Here is a 17599-nt window from a genome sequence, read left to right on the forward strand (position 1 = left end):
TCACTCAAGTGAATACAGTTTCTCCACAAGTTAAATATCAGAGAACGCAAGTATAACTGGAGTACTATTGCCCTGGGTGGTGTTTGTGGTGATGTCCATGTGATGGACACAATGTTAGGGAATTCCAGGACCCAACAGTGAAGGTAATGCTACATAGTTCTAAGTCAGGATGGCATGCTGCTTGGAGTGGATCATGCAGGCGATGTTTTCATGTACCTGCTGAGTTTATCCACACAGGAATTCAAATGTGGGAGTTTAGAAGATGCTATTAGTAAGCCTTAGCAAGCTGCAATGAATCATTTAGACACTGCATATCGATGCAATGTACCATTGGAGGAGAGAGTTGAGATGGTGACTGGCATCCCCAATGAACCCTTCATTCTTTTAAAAGAGTTTGTCAAGTCTCCTCTTACCCTGGACAAAGTCTAGTATGTTTAATCCTTAAAAAGGTAATAATTTGACAATGTCCCTTATCAAATTTAATTTGGACTAGAAAATTGTATTATTCTTTTATCCAAGTGGATAGAGACATGTTATAAAACATTTTTAAAAAAACCAAAAATATAACCAGTTGCTGCCTTAAAAAAAAAATACATAATTCCAGAAGGTCAGCTTCCCCCACCCTCAACTTCATGTTTAACCAGCCCCAACAAAAAGCAGAAATTCCACAAATCATTTTTCTAGCAATAATTCAAATTTTAAAACCTCTGCGTTATACCTGTGTGTTACTAATCTCAAAAGCAGCCTATAAAAAATTAAAACCAAAAAAGTTTCAGTGACTAGTACTGAATTGATACAGGTGGGCTGAATGGACTCCTTTATTGTAGCCATGATGATTACATACCCAATAAAGTTAAACAGAGAACTAATTCATTAAAGAAACCTACCAGCACACAGAATTCCAGCTAACATCAATATTCCACAGACCAAAAAGTAGGAAAAGGCTCTTGCACAATTCTTATGCCAACTTCATCCTGATAGAGGCATCTCAATGCCTCCCCATAGCTGGTTTAAAACAAAAGTCTCAAAACAAAATTGCAATCATTTAATCTGCCCTAAATCAATATACTCCAGCACATTTAAAGTGATTAGATTAATTGTTATAACTGTACACAGTCCATATCCCATTTTAGGAAGCTATTATTCTTTGAGGAAGAAATATTTTAAGAAAAAAAAGTCTTTGATTTTAATAAGTGTGCAGCAGGGATGAATTTTGCATAAATTACAACCTGGCATTGCAATACATGTCCCAGGCATTGGTCTAAAACTGCAGTGACTCAGCTGATAATTTCTGTCACAGTATCTTGCTGGTTGTCAGCCAAGGGAATGCCCTGCAGTATATACTGAGACAGAGGTACGATGCAGCTCTCCCTTCATTTAAATGTGCCAAAAAAAAACCAGATAGATACAATTTCTCCATTCCGTTTAACTAACAGACCTATTGGGGTGAGTTACAAATCAACTTATGGTTCAGGAGTCCGGGCAATAGTACATATTTTAAAAGTACTTATCTTTAGGTGATTACAGTGAAATGCTTCCCTTCCACAAGGTCACATTAGCATTTCATTAAAATCAGTGAGCGCTCAATTCAAACAAAACAAGGCAGGCTAACGTCAATGCAGGTCACTGCAGAAAGGTTCCTCCGACTGGCGTTGGGACGGTTGCACATGTTTTAGACACACAGCCGAAAAGGACATTTACAGACCCAACATATCTCAAGGAAGTGTTCAGGTACCCATTCTGCAGCACCATTCCGATATTCACGTACATGACTCCCAGAAAAGAATAAGAAAGGTTTCATAACACAACCGCAACTTTCAGCATTTACACTTCTTCGTTTCAAAAACATGAGCTTTCAGACAGTTTCATATTAAACCGTACATGATCTATCCCAGACCATTCTCACAACTGCATTACTACAGATTAACTCCTCACATGTACAAGTAGGTCTATTAATTAAGCATCTAACCTCATAACCCCTCTTCAAGGGCATACCATATACAAACATTATAGGGTCCGACTACCATAGCAGTCAATACAGTTTTAAAAGCATTACGTGCACTCGAGACTGCAGAGGTTTTATGTAACTCTTAAATATCTACAGTTTAATATTCCGTCCTTGCACAAAGTGAAGGTCAGTGAACTGTAACATACAGCAATCGGAGACTGACTCCACTCCCCCAAACAACCAGCACCTACCGGTACAAGCATGTAGGTCCAATCACAACTAGCTCGACCGTTTAAGAATCTAAATAACGTTGAAAAAACACAGCAGTTCTTCAGCCCATTCAGGCGGATGCAAATACACAAGATACCCGAGCAAAACTCAAGCAAATCACATGACTGACATTAGCAAACAAAATAAGGGGCAATTAAATCACTCAGGAATCAGTCTGATGTCAACCTCAGCTGCAGTGTGTACTGCATCCTCTTGACTCATTCTGACGATCAGAATTCAGTCATAGCGAGCCTTAGTCTGCAGCTTGTTCGCCGAGGTTGGTTTCTGCTCATTTGGTCCATGATAGAGCTGCAGGAAGATTTTAGTATTCTTGAACAGTGACTGCAGTCAGCCAATCGCAATAGAATGAAGTGTGTCAACACGGGCACTAACTGACACACTGTAGCAGGCACAGTCACTTAACCTCTTGTTGAGTAAATAGCACTGACAGGATGTCTTAGCAAAGAACCTATTCATAAGCATCTGGCTGAACTGATATGACCCCTTATCATGATGGCCTTTAAAGATGCCATTAACTTCTGCAAATATTATGCTTTAAGTCAACACTGTAAACGGTATCTTAAATTGTATTGGCACGGTACACTGCCATCACTAAATATATTTGAAAATCTAAAAGTTTTCGGGACTTATCCTGAATGTCTTCACACTTTTGGAACAGTGACAGCGTGCATTCTATAGTGCACAGAATGAATATGGTACAAACTGAACCCGTTGTATCCAAACTAGCTGCCTCTGAGAGCAACCGAGCTAGTCCCACTCTCCTGCCTTCTCTCTGCAATAATGCAGCGTTTATTCTCTTCAGATAGTTCCCCTTTAGAGGTCACAACTGAACCTGCTGCTCAGTGCATTTCCAGACCTGAACCACTTGGAAGATCATCCCCCTCTCCCGTTATCTTTGGTTCCTTTGTTAATCACTTAAATTAGCGCCCTCTAGTTTGCAATACTCTCACTAATGGAACAGTTACTCTCCATCGACTCTGCCCACAGCCCTCCCGAACACCTCAACTGAATCTCCTCTCAACATTCTCTTCTTCACGGTAAACAGTGCCAATTTCAACCATCTGTCTTGATAACTGAAGTTCTTCAGCCCTAGAACCACTCACATGAATCTTTTCTGCATTCTCCCAATGTCTAAAACATGTGCAACCGTCCCAAACACTAACCCTTCACATCTTCCCCAAAGTGTGGTGCTTAAAAGTCAGCAAAATCTTTCAGTTGATGCCAAACCAATCTTAAATACAGGTTTACTATAGCTTTGGTTTGTGACCTATAATACACATCCTATACCGCAGTCAAATCCATTTTCTCAACCTGGTGTCTGCAATGAATCATGTACATGCACTCCCAGCTCTCTTTGTTCTTGTATAAAATTATCCCTTTAATTTTGTATTGCCTCTCCTTATTCTTCCTTGCAAAATGACTCATTTCACATTTCCCTGCTTTAAATTTCACCTGACACTCGCTTGCCCATTTCACCAGCCTGGAGCTGTCCTCTCGAAGTCTGACATTATACTCCTCACAGTTCACAATATTTCCAGATGTGTGCCACTGGCAAATTCTGAAGTGTCCTATAGACCAAGGCCTGAATCAGTCATATTAATCCCGGAAAGCAGTGGCCCTAGCATCAAACTCTGGGCACCCTCAATTCTGTCCAAAGAACAACCTTTCAACACAGCTCTGTTTCCCATTACTCAACCAAGTTCATATCCATGTTGCCAGTATCCCTTATAATCCATGGGTTTAACTTTGCTGACAAGTCTGTTGGGTGGCACTTCATCAAATGTCTTTACCATAGGACAACATCCCAAGTTATTTCACAGGGAAATTACCAAACACAATCTGACAGTAAGCAGCTTAAGGTGCTATTAGAAGAGGGTAAATATGTATTATTTAAAGTTAGATTGCTTTCTTTTTCTTTGTTCTCATGATGTAGGCATCCCTGGCTAGTCCAGAAATTATTGCCTGTTCCTAGTTGCTCTTGAACAACTGGTGGTGAAGTGCCTTCTTGAACTGCTGCAGTTCATGTGCTGTAGGTAGACCCACAATGCTATGAGGGAGAGAGTTTCAGGATTTTAACCCAGTGACATTGGAGAAACAGATATATATTTCCAAGCCAGGTTTGATGGAAATACATATGTATATTTATGGCCTAATTGGAGAACTGGAAGATATTGAACCATTGGCACACTTCCTGGTTTAAAAAGTAATCTTTCCCAGAGTTTAAAGGGAACCCAGGTAGTTTCTTGGACATGAGATCAACAGTTTAATGTGGGCTATGATCCAAGTGACATTTACACACAAGTCAATTCACTTTGGGAACACAACAATGCAAAGATTTTAGGAAGACAAGAACTAAGTTTTGATACCCCTAATTACAGGAAACAATCATTTTGGAATTAGTCTATGGAGATCCCTATGATGATGGACAGGAATTTTGATTCCACAAACGTAGGGGGTATAACAAGAAGGAAGAATCCTCTAAAGCAACAGTATAACTATGAAACAATTTCTCTCCATCTTGTGATTGAACTACTTGAGAACCCAATAAAGTTTTCATGCCTCACTGATTTGATTAACTTGAAAACACTGAAAAGCTGAAGTTTGACTATTATCCAAAGGCTTGAATTGAGATTGGTTTCCATCTGAAATAGAGTGATGTTTGGAAGATCTTACATTGGTCCAGAACTGCCAACAATGTAAACCAACTTAAAGATCATCAGTTAGGCTCAAACTGTGAAGTATTTGCACATGCTAGAAGCTCCAAACATTCATTCACAGGACCCTGTTTTATGTAGGCAAGGGTCTGTATATTACACTATTTTCATGAAGAAAGGAAAGAAAGCCAATCTCAGCTGCATCTCCATGGCAACACCCTGACCAATCATAATCTACTGGCCTGGAGTAAGAATTAAGATTGACAGCTGACTGTTTTTACGGCGTCTCCATGCCAGTGATGACCCAACCAATCTGTACTTGCTTTTTATGTGAATAAAATGATTTTCCTTTTTTTAAGACTGTTTCTTGTGTTTTAGTTCTGATAAGTGTAGGATGTAAAGTTTCAAATTATTGTCTAGTTTAAGTTTTGCATTGCCAAGCAATTATTCATTAAGTCTTATCTTTTGTTGTTTTAGGTCATTGACCCTTAAAACTGCTTCTCCATTAGCCCTTTTTCTAAAATATCTCTGCAGAGATGTTGTTGTCTTTTGTGTTGTGAGACCTTATCCATTTTAGGATTAAAAGGAATACATGTCTAATTCTGGAACATGTGTTAGATATTAACTAGCCTTGCCACTTGTTTTTAAGAGTGAGCTTTGTTTATAGGAGATGGATTGTTTTAAATTTATTAAGAAACTTGGTTAAAGTCTATTCCAATAGTTGGAAGTAATAAAGGGAAATAGTTGGCCACTTGGCGATTGAATCAACATGTTTATACAAATGGTGTGACTGTAGAATTGTGGGGATTGATTACCGGCACAATTTTCCTATCATAGTCATAATAGAATGCTGTGTTACGTGGAAGTAAACTTGTATATGCTGGTGTTTACATGCATATGCTGCCCTGGTCCTCTTAGATGATAGATTTCATGTGTTTGGAACGTGGTGTTGAAGGATGAGTGAGTTGCTGCAGTGAATCTTCTAGCTGGTACACAGTGTGTGTCAGTGGTGGAGGGAGTGAATATTGAAGGTGGTGGATGGTGTGCCAAAGGATGGGATGCCAAATGACTTGCTTTGTTCTGGATGGTGTCAAGCTTCTTGAGTGCTGTTGGAGCTGCACTCATCCAGGCAAGAGGGGAGTATTTCATCACATTCCTGACTTGGGTCCTGTAGTTATTGGACAAGCGTCTGAATTATAGACAAAGAAGTAAAGCAAAGTGCTACAAAGAATAATCCAAATTCATTACCTAGTTTTGTTACATATGAGAGAATGAACTTCAGGATGCTATCAGCACCCAAGGATCTGTGGTCAGTAGGTAATGGCAACAAACAGGCTTGTAATAAGCTGCAAGTACTAGACTGTATAATAAAGTTGCACTATCAATCAAGCCCTACCAACACATGCATTTACTGCCATTAACCATAAGACATCCCAGTCCACTCCATTGTAATAGTATCAGTTAGAATTTGACACCAATCCACCTAAGAAGTGCTAAAGGCTTGGTCAAAAAGGAGTGAGCTTATTGCATTACTTGCATGGTGGAAGTATATACTGTATACCATCTTTCCGCCCGTCATAAGGTCAGTATGGGGATGGTTGCTGATGGCTGTACAGCATTCACGACACCTCAGGTACTGAAGCCATACATGTCCTGTCCAAATGCAGCATAACCTGGACAATATCCAGTTTGGGGCTAACAAGCATTGAATCATACAGTACAGAAGAGGAGTTCAAGAAGTCGATTCACCACCAACTTCTCAAGGGCAACTAAGGACAGGCAATAAATGCATACCAAGTCAGTGACACCCACATCCTATGAATGATTAAAAAGAATTCAATTTGTTTTCCTCATATTCATTTTATCTAAAGTGCTAGCAGCACCTTTGGGCAAATTTTGAGTTTTCAGTCAGCAGTCAGGGTCATGTTAAAGAGCAGAAAACCATTACTGTGGCCCCAAGTCGTGGAGATTTGTTTGAAAGTGCAATCACAGCTTCTTACCCTGGAGGGTTGTGGATTGAATATATTTAAGGTTCAGGGATGTAGTTTAGGTTCTCACTGAATCAAGGAATACGGGGAATGGGTAGCAAAGTTGAGTTGAGACCAAAGTTCAGCAGCGATTGTATGTTTGATAGGCCAGATTGTCCACCCTTGACCCTATTTTGCACATTCTTAAATTAAACCAATTCACCTTCGCATAAAATGCATCACCATATTTGAGTGCCATTTATAGTGACATCATACTGTGGGATAACTTCAATGAACATTCTCAAATACCTTCCTCTTCTTCGACCTGCAATCAAATTCTTCCTGTCATCAGGTACATATAAGCATCTGTATTCTGATTCCATAGTAGCCCATGTACTTATGAAGATAACATATTTATGCCTAAAATTGCACTGATTTGCACCTACCTCTCGTGGCAAATACAGAGGAATTTGGATTTTCCTTTGGACTTCAAGATCCCTGTCACTGTCAGATTCCAAAGGGAGTCACAAGACCACGCAGTCTGGTGAACTGTATCTCACTCATGGTTTTCCCCAAATTGGCCAATCAGTGACCAGAGGACATGCACAAGGCACAAGTAAGGAAGCCAGGGGGAACTCTCAAAGCCAACGGGAGGCCCTTCAATTTGGAACCAAAAGCTGACTGTTGCAGCAGGTAGGTAAGTGAGGAGCTACCTCAAAATGGAGGCAACCTCACTCCAACTTCTTATAACTTAAAATGTTTTTTAAAAAATCCAAAGGCCTTTGCATTTGTGCAGCACCAATGTAGGGGGCATGGAGAACTCCTCCAATACAGATCAGAAAGATGTAACTGGTTGCTACTGACAGGGTGGTCAAATCTTAGGAAGTCAAATAAAGGACAGTGCCAGTAGGTTTGAGGGTGATGGGGAGTGGGGTTTAGACAGGTAGTGTTGATAAGTGGAAAGCATCTGGGGGTGGTGGGGAGGATTCATCAAGAGTGGGTGTTTTTAGACTACAATAGCTAGAGGAGTGGGATTTTCAAATCAACTGATGAATCACAACATTATTATCTCCCTTCTGGATGACGCAGACACTCCCACTCCCACTCAGATCACTCAAACCCATCCTGGGAACCGCCAGGATTAGTTTGTCAGAGAAACAAGGGACAAAAGGCAATCCTTAATAGACACAGGACAAAATCGAAGTAAGGGAGAATCTCTTAAATAACACAAGAACTGTTTACCCTGGCTGCCGAACCTCACATGGTTTCCTTGGTCAATATATCTCACAGTGTGATGTATGGTCTGTGTGCTGTCCTATGTGTAAACTCGTGTGAGGTAAGATTCTTGTTGAGACAGATGTCTTGAGGTTTATGAACAACATTAGCTATCTACATTGCTATAATATTAGAGTTATACATTGTCTATGCATCTCATTTTATTTGTCTTGCAGTGTAGGCACAGCTCAAAATCACAGAATAATAATTTCCCCTTTCAGTTCACCTCAGAGCTAAATCAATCTTTGCGTATTACAATCACGTAACATTTTGATGCTACTTTTGTAGTTAGAAGAATATACCATAATTGTTAGCACTTTCATAAACAATCTTGCACAATGTTGAACCATGAAAAGATTCTAGGGCACTGTAGGTGTAATTCAATAAAGAACATGGACAAAAAAATTGATTTTTTATTTGTCATCTTTCTAATTTCAACCCCTTAGCTGCACACGATAAAATACATTCAAAATGTGCAAAAACATCCACGTAATTAACTTCTAAACTTAGCCAAAGTTAAATTGCGTCTTTGAAAAATCTAAATGTTTACATAAACTACTGAAAAAAAACATTGCAAACTAATCTGGAGGTCGAGACATAGAACTGTCTTTTCGCAACAGAGAGCGCCGGGAGCTGGGCGGAAGTTCAGACGGAGCGCAAAGCCGGTCGGGAAGGTGAGTGATTACTATAAGAGAGGGTGTGTTCTAAACCCCAGGTCCTACAAAGTAGGGTCTCCCTCCCTCCCTCCTCCTCTAACCTTAATTAAGAGTCCACAGACGTGCCACAAAAAGAGGGTCTAAGGAAGTTTAGATCGAGGAGTGAGGCTTCATCTCAGGACTCTTTGACAAGGAGGTTGAGTGAAGTGATTACACCACAGTTGAAGAAGGTGAAGACATGACTGCCCAGCTGGTTCAGTGCGCTACGTGCTTGATGTGGGAGGTCAACGACTCTGGTGTGTCTGGCTCGTATATGTGTGGAAAGTGTGTGCACATTCAGCAATTGACCGAGCATATTGCAACGCTGACGAAAGAACTCGAAGACCTTAGGCTCATCCGAGAGAACGAAATCTTTCTGGACAAGACCTTCAGCGATGTTATTACACCAATCATGCCAGAAGAGAGCAGAAGAGAGCAAATGATGAGGAAGGCAGAGAGGAGACAGGTGCAAGAGACCCCGGAAGAAGTACCTGTCAGGAACAAGTTGAAGCTTTTGGATGCAGATACTGATGACACTGCCAGTTCGCAAGGCGGCCACGTTTGTCAATCAAAAGTTGCCGCAGAGGCAGAGCGGAAGAGTCGGACATCGCACAGAGCCGTGGTAATTGGGGACTCCATCGTGAGAGGAACTGACCGGGGTTTTTGTGGCAGCAGAAGGGATTTAAGGATGGTGTGTTGCTTTCCTGGTGCTAGAGTGAAAGACATCGCGGACAGAGTGCAGGAAATCCTCAAGGATGAGGGTGAAGAGCCAGAGGTGGTGGTACATGTCGGCACAAATGATGCCGGGAAGAAGAGGAGGAACATACTACAGCGAGACTTCGGAGAACTAGGAAGAAGGCTGAAAAGCAGGACGTCCAAGGTGGTTATCTCTGGTTTGCTTCCATTTCCTCGGGCTAGTGTGGCCAGAAACAGGGAGATAATGGACTTGAACGTGTGGTTGGGAACTGGTGCAGGAAGCAAGGATTCAAGTTCTTGGATCACTGGGGTATATTTTGTGGTAAACATAAATTCTACAAGAGAGATGGCTTGCACCTAAATAGGTTAGGGACCAGTATTCTGGCAGGCAGGTTTTCTACTGCAACACCGCTAGATTTAAACTAAGTAGCGGGGGGGGAGGGGACAAGCTGGATGTTTAAAAAGGAAATTGAAGGGAAAGTTAGAACAAGAGAAGTCAAGAAAGACAACTGTATTAATGAGGCAGAAAACTCGGAAAGGCATCATGCTGTAAGGTTGAGTGAAATAAGGGTTGATGGGAAGGGTGAGAGCAGTAACAAATTAAAAATACTACACATGAATGCACAAAGCATTAGACATAAGATGGATGAGCTTGAGGCTCTTTTGGAAATTGGCAGATACGATATTGTGGGGATAACTGAGACGTGGCTTCAAGTGGACAGGGCCTGGGAAATGAATATTCAAGGCTACACGTGTTATCGTAAGGACAGACTGACGGGCAGAGGGGGTGGGGTGGCCTTGTTAGTAAGGGATGGTATTCAGTCCCTTGCGCAGGGGGACCTAGAGTCAGGAGATGTAGAGTCAGTGTGGATAGAGCTTCGAAATACCAAGGGTAAAAAGACCCTCTTGGGAGTCACCTACAGGCCCCCAAACAGTAGTCTGAATGTCGGATGTAAGTTAAATCAGGAGCTGAAATTGGCCTGTCGCAAAGATGTCACTACAGTTGTCATGGGGGATTTTGACATGCAGGTAGACTGGGAGAATCAGGATGGTATTGGGCCACAAGAAAGAGACTTTGTGGAGTGCCTCAGAGATGGATTCTTAGAGTGGCTGAAGGACCTGAACTTAAGGGAATTTATATTTGCCAGGATTTGGTGTTGGAGAAGCTGTTAGGTCTGAAGGTTGATAAGTCTCCGGGACCTGATGGTCTGCATCCCAGGGTACTGAAGGAGGTGGCTCGGGAAATCGTGGATGCGTTGGTGATTATTTTCCAGAGTTCAATAGATTCGGGGTCGGTTCCTGAGGATTGGAGGGTGGCAAATGTTATACCACTTTTTAAGAAAGGTGGGCGAGAGAAAGCAGGTAATTATAGACCAGTTAGTCTGACCTCAGTGGTGGGAAAGATGCTGGAGTCTATTATAAAGGATGAAATTACTGCACATCTGGATAGTAGTAACAGGATAGGACAGAGTCAGCATGGATTTATGAAGGGGAAATCATGCTTGACTAATCTTCTTGAATTTTTTGAGGATGTAACTATGAAGTTGGACGAGGGAAATCCAGTAGATGTAGTGTACCTGGACTTTCAGAAAGCTTTTGATAAAGTCCCACACAGGAGGTTAGTGAGTAAAATTAGGGTGCATGGTACTGGGGGCAAAGTACTAGATTGGATTGAAAATTGGTTGGCTAATAGGAAACAAAGGGTAGTGATAAACGGCTCCATTTCGGAATGGCAGGCAGTGACCTGTGGGGTACCGCAGGGATCCGTGCTGGGACCACAGCTTTTTACAATATATGTTAATGATATAGAAGATGGTATCAGCAATAACATTAGCAAATTTGCTGATGATACTAAGCTGGGTGGCAGGGTGAAAAGTGATGAGGATGTTAAGAGATTACAGGGTGACCTGGACAAGTTAGGTGAGTGGGCAGATGCATGGCAGATGCAGTTTAATGTGGATAAATGTATGGTTATCCACTTTGGTAGCAAGAACAGGAAGGCAGACTACTACCTCAATGGAATCAATTTAGGTAAAGGGGCAGTACAGAGAGATCTGGGTGTTCTTGTACACCAGTCAATGAAGGCAAGCATGCAGGTACAGCAGGTAGTGAAGAAGGCTAACAGCATGCTGGCCTTCATAACAAGAGGAATTGAGTATAGAAGCAAAGAGATGCTTCTGCAGCTGTACAGGGCCCTGGTGAGACCACACCTGGAGTACTGTGTGCAGTTCTGGTCTCTAAATTTGAGAAAAGACATTCTGGCTATTGAGGGAGTGCAGCGTAGGTTCACGAGGTCAATTCCTGGAATGGCAGGATTACCTTACACTGAAAGACTGAAGCGACTGGGCTTGTATACCCTTGAGTTTCGAAGATTGAGAGGGGATCTGATTGAGACGTATAAGATTATGAAATGATTGGACACTCTGGCAGTAGAAAACATATTTCCACTGATGGGTGAGTGCCGAACCAGAGGACACAGCTTAAAAATACGGGGTAGACCATTTAGGACAGAGCTCAGGAGAAACTTCTTCACCCAGAGAGTGGTGGCTGTGTGGAATGCTCTGCCACAGGGGGCAGTGGAGGCCCACTCTCTGGATTCATTTAAGAAGGAGTTGGATAGAGCTCTTAAAGATAGTGGAATCAAGGGTTATGGAGGTAAGGCAGGAACAGGATACTGATTAGGAATGATCAGCCATGATTATATTGAATGGCGGTGCAGGCTTGAAGGGCTGAATGGCCTACTCCTGCACCTATTGTCTATTGTCTATTGTCTAACTGAAATGACCAGCACGATATCAGGTTCAGAAATACTTGTTGCACCATAGAAAATGACAAACATTAGCAGTTACCAATTCACAATATGATCAAAAGCAAATATTGAAATATAAAGCAGAACTTCTGTTTAGTAATGTGTTCAGACTTTGAAAGGTTTTGAAGCCTCTAACTATTGGGTCATGGTGCTGCAGTGCAGTTACAGACTTGTTATATACTTGCAGCCACTTTGGATTATTAGAGGAAAGGCAGAGAGCCACGGAAATTCAAACTAATTTTGCTTTGTAAGTTGATTGCATTTAAGACAATTTCTCATCTGTGCTTCACATTGCTAGAGTGATGACAAGCTAATCCTCAGTCAAGAAGATTTGATTAGCTGAAGCACTAAGTAGAAAGATAACTGACATTGCTTTTCCAAATTAAAATCATCCTTTTAAACATAAACATTAAAATGCCATGCTCCACAGTGTTTATGTTTTGCAGATTTTGTTGCGCAACAATATAATATTAATATGAAAAACTTATGTCTTTATCTGACCTTTAAACAGTATTCATAAGAGAGCAGATTCGCCTCTCACAGTCAGAAAGAACAGTTGCAATTTTTCCATAAGCTTCTAACTGAAAGCCACTGGGGCAGAAACCAATTAAAAAAAAACCTCTTAGATCAGGCATGACAAAAAAAAAGTCACATGTAAAAGATTATTGAAGAGAACATTATGGTAAGTGAGCTATGACTATCTTACTAATATAATTTGTCCTATTAAAACAGATGAGTTTCTTGACAAATGCCCTTGCTACCCTTTTGATTGTCCTGGGTGCCCATTAAATCCCTGGACCTTGCATCACACTCACTTAACATGCTATCAAGCCATTTGTCTTGACACACTTAAGAGTAAGTAATTGTCCCTGAAAATCACCTTGTACGAAAGGTGCATAATTCTGTAATAATGGTCATGTCTAAAGGGATACAGCGTGAAAATAGACCCTTCAATCCAATTTGTCTATGCCAACCAGATATCCTACATTAATCTAGTCCCCTTTTGCTAGCATTTGGCCCATATTCCTCTAAACCCTTCCTATTCATATACTCATCCAGATGCCTTTTAAATGCTGTAATTGTACCCACCTCCACCACTTCCTCTGGCAGCTCATCTCCATACATGCACCACCCTCTGCATGAAAAAGTTGCCCTTAGGTCCCTTTTATATCTTTCCCCTCTCACCTTAAACCTATGCCCTCTCGTTTTGGGCTCTCCCACCCTGGGGAAAGGACCTGAGCTATCCATACCCATTCATGCCCATCATATATTATAAACATCTCTGAGGTCACCCTCAGCCTCCAACGCTCGAGGGAAAACAGCCCTAGCCTATTCAGCCTCTCTTTACAGCTCAAGTCCTCCAATTCTGGCAACATCCTTGTAAATCTTTTCTGAACCCTTTCAGGTTTCACAACATCCTCTATAGCAGGGAGATCAGAATTGCAAGTAGTATTCCCAAAGTGGCTGCAACCTCCCAACTCCTATACTTAATGCTCTGACCAATACAGGAAAGCATACCAAACGCCTTTTTCACTATCCTGTCTACCTGCGACTGCACTTTCAAGGAACTATGAATCTGCACTCCAAGGTCTCTTTGTTCAGCAACACTCCCTAGGACCTTACCATTAAGTATATGTGTCCTGTCCTGATTTATCTTTCCAATATGCAGCAACTCACATTTATCTAAATTAAACTCCATCTGCCACTCCTTGGCCCATTGGTCCATATGATCAAGATCCCATTATACTCTGAGGTAACCTTCTTCGTTGTCTACTACACCTCCAATTTTGGTGTCATCTGCAAACTTACTAACTATACCTCCTATATTCACTTCCAAATCATTTATATAAATGACAAAAAAGCAATGGACCCAGCATCGATCTTTGTGCCACTCCACCAGCCTCCAGTCTGAAACGTAACCCTCCACCACTACCCTCTGTCTTCTACCTTCGAACCAGTTCTGTATCCAAGTGGCTAATTCTTCCTGTATGCCATATGATCTAACTTGCTAATCAACCGACCATGAGAAACCTTGTTCAGCACCTTACTGAAGTCCATATAGATCACAGCCACAGCTCTGCCATCATCATTTTTCTTTGATAGTTTTTTCAAAAAACTCAATCAAGTTAATGAGATACGATTTCCTATGCACAAAGCCATGTTTACTATCCCTAATCAGTCCTTGCTTACAGAGGGAGATTTTCCACATATTATTCTCCCATAATTGGTCTGATTTCTGTTTTCTGCATGGTACTGGGTAGGTGGGTAGGGGGTGTCAGTGTGTCTGTATAGGAAGGTATAGGACAAGCAGTGATGAAGTGGTAATGTCACTGCACTATTTAACTGCAGATGGTGAAATGTGAATTCAGTAAAATCTGGAATGAAAGGCTACACTAATGGTAACCATCTAATCACTGTCAATTGTTGTAACCAAAAAGGTCTGTTTCACTGGCATGAAGGAAATCTGCCATTTTGTTTTGTTCTTTATTGATTGGTGGGATGTGGGTGCTACAGATTGGGATAGCATTTACTATCCATCCCTAATCATCCTTAAACTGAGCACTGGTTAAGTCCTTTCAGAAAGCAGTTAACAGTCAACTACATTTCTGTGAGTCACATTAGGACAGTGGATTTTTTTCCCAAAAGTATATTCATGAACCAGATGGGTTTTTATGATGACTGACAATGGTCATATGGCAAAAGTGAGGACTGTAGATGCTGGAAACCAGAGTTTAGATCAGAGTGGTGCTGGAAAAGCACAGCAGGTCAGGCAGCGTCCGAGGAGCTGCCTGACCTGCTGTACTTTTCCAGCACCACTCTGATCTAAACAATGGTCATATGATCACCAATAGACCAGCACTGTTTAAATTCCATGTTTATGTTGTATTCGAATTCCCCCCTCTGTCATGGTGGAATTCAAACCCAAATTCAAAGAACTTTACTCTTGGATTCTTGATTGCTAGTCCATTACTAGTCTTGATGTGGTCTGGCTCAGATGTGTGTCCAGACCCACTATAATAAGAATGACTCTTTGCTGCCCTTTGAAATGTCTCAGCAAACAATTTTGTACAAGGACAATTAGGGATGGGCAGCAAACACTGCACTCGTCAACAATGCTGACATCCCACAAATGATTAAAATGAACCAACAGGATCTTTTCCAGCCAGCTGTACAAGTGTGTGCGAGTTCTTATACAACATTCACTTTTCTGTTGACACCCCTTACTGTGTGAACAGGCATTGCAGCTCACACTCAAAACAAAAAGGAAACAGATTGATAATCTGAAATTTGAAAAAGATTCTTGCCTGCGTCTTGCAGTAAGAATGACAGCAAGGTCAAATCCCCTTCAAGCCTTTTTGCATCTTCCTCAAAACACACATTCCGACCAAATGTTGTGCCATCAGTGAACTCAAACTAATATTACATTTAATCCACACAGATAAATCATTGATATGGATTGTGAACAATTGGGAGCAAGCATTGATCCTTGCAGTATCCTATTAGTCACAGCCTGCCAACCTGAGAACAACCCATTGAATCATATTCTCTGTTTTCTTTCTGTTAATCAGTCCACAATCTGTGCCAGTAAATTACTCTCCATTTAATATGCTGCAATTTTGTTTACTGACTTCCTGTGGGGGATTTATTGAAAGCCACCTGAAAATCTAAATACACCATATCTGCTAGTTCCCCTTTAACTTCTTTGCCAATAACATCCTCAAAAACATTCAAATATAATTTCCCTCTCATACATCCACATTATGGCTGTACAAGACATTGGAAAGGCCATATTTAGAATATTGCATTCAATGCTGATTGCCCTGCTATCGGAAGGATGTTATTAAACTGGAACGGACGCAAAAATGATTTACAATGATGTTACCAAAACTGGAGGGTTTGAGTTATAAGGGGAGGCTGGATAGGCTAGGACTTTTTTCTCTGGAGTGTAAGAAGCTGAGGGGTGACCTTATAGAGGTTTATAAAATCTTGAGAGGCATGGATATGGTGAATAGCCAAAGTCGTTTCCCCAGAGTAGAGGAGTCCAAAACTAGAAGGCATAGGCTTCAAGTGAAAGTGGAAAGATTTAAAAGGGATCTGAGGGGCAACCTTTTCACACAGAGGGTGGAGCGTACATGGAATGAACTGCCAGAGGAAATGATTTGATTTGATCTATTATTGTCACGCACCTAAGTACAGTAAAAAGTTTTGTTTGATGTCTAGAACAGGCAGATCGTAATGTACAAAGGTCACTGGGTGATTGAACAGAGCAAGGAATACAAAGTTACAGCTGTAAAGAAGGCATACAAAGCAAGATCAACATTAGATTTGAAATCTGAGAGGTCCATTCAGCCGAGGGAGAGGGTACAATCGGAAGTGACAATATTTCTGTTGAATAAAGGGAACTATGGAGATATGAGGGAGGAGCTGGCCAAAGTTCAATGGTGCAATACCTTAGCAGAGATGACAGTGGAGGAACAATGGCGGATATTTCTGGGTATACTGCAGAAGTTGCAGGATCAGTTCATTCCAAAAAGGAAGAAAGGTCCTAGGAAGAGGCATGGGTGGTCATGGCTGACGAGGAAAGTTAAGAAACATATAAAGTTAAAAGAGTAAAAGTATAACATAGCAAAGATGAGTGGGAAAATGGAGGACTGGGAAGCTTTTAAAGAACAACAGAGGATTACTAAGAAGGAAATAATGCAGAGAAAAAATGAGGTACGAAGGTAAACTGGCCAATAATATAAAGGAGGATAGTAAAAGTTTTTTTAGGTATGTGAAAGGCAAAAAAATGGTTAAGACTAAAATTGGGCCCTTGAAGACAGAAACAGGGGAATATATTACGGGGAACAAAGAAATGGCAGAAGAATTGAATTGGTACTTTAGATCTGTGTTCACTAGGGAAGACACAAGCAATCTCCCTGAGGTAACAGTGGCTGAAGGACCTGAACTTAAGGGAATTTATATTTGCCAGGATTTGGTGTTGGAGAGACTGTTAGGTCTGAAGGTTGATAAGTCCCCGGGGCCTGATGGTCTACATCCCAGGGTACTGAAGGAGGTGGCTCGAGAAATCGTGGCTGCGTTGGTGATTATTTTCCAGAGTTTGATAGATTCAGGATCAGTTTCTGCGGATTGGAGGGTGGCTAATGTTATACCACTTTTTAAGAAAGGTAAGAGAGAGAAAGCAGGAAATTATAGACCAGTTAGTCTGACCTCAGTGGTGGGAAAGATGCTGGAGTCTATTATAAAGGATGAAATTACGACAC

General features: G+C 41.2%; 1 protein-coding gene across 5 annotated transcripts in view; it reads right to left on the reverse strand.

Annotated features, from left to right (window-relative positions):
* Positions 1–17599, reverse strand: part of LOC122559777 (anoctamin-4) — a 194091-nt gene that overhangs the window by 135721 nt on the left and 40771 nt on the right. The window contains exon 1 of one of the 5 annotated variants that reach the window (XM_087997101.1): positions 2405–2475. The exons of 3 other annotated variants lie outside the window; for them this stretch is intronic. The gene's annotated coding sequence lies outside the window, so the exon portion shown is untranslated. Of the gene's footprint in view, positions 1–2199; positions 2476–17599 lie in introns of those variants that run through there. One more of the 5 variants, XM_087997099.1, reaches the window with a different exon arrangement.

This window comes from Chiloscyllium plagiosum, unplaced genomic scaffold, assembly GCF_037043375.1.
Source record: "Chiloscyllium plagiosum isolate Xiang-an unplaced genomic scaffold, Cpla_swu_hap1 HiC_scaffold_19, whole genome shotgun sequence".
Taxonomy (NCBI): Eukaryota; Metazoa; Chordata; class Chondrichthyes; order Orectolobiformes; family Hemiscylliidae; genus Chiloscyllium; species Chiloscyllium plagiosum.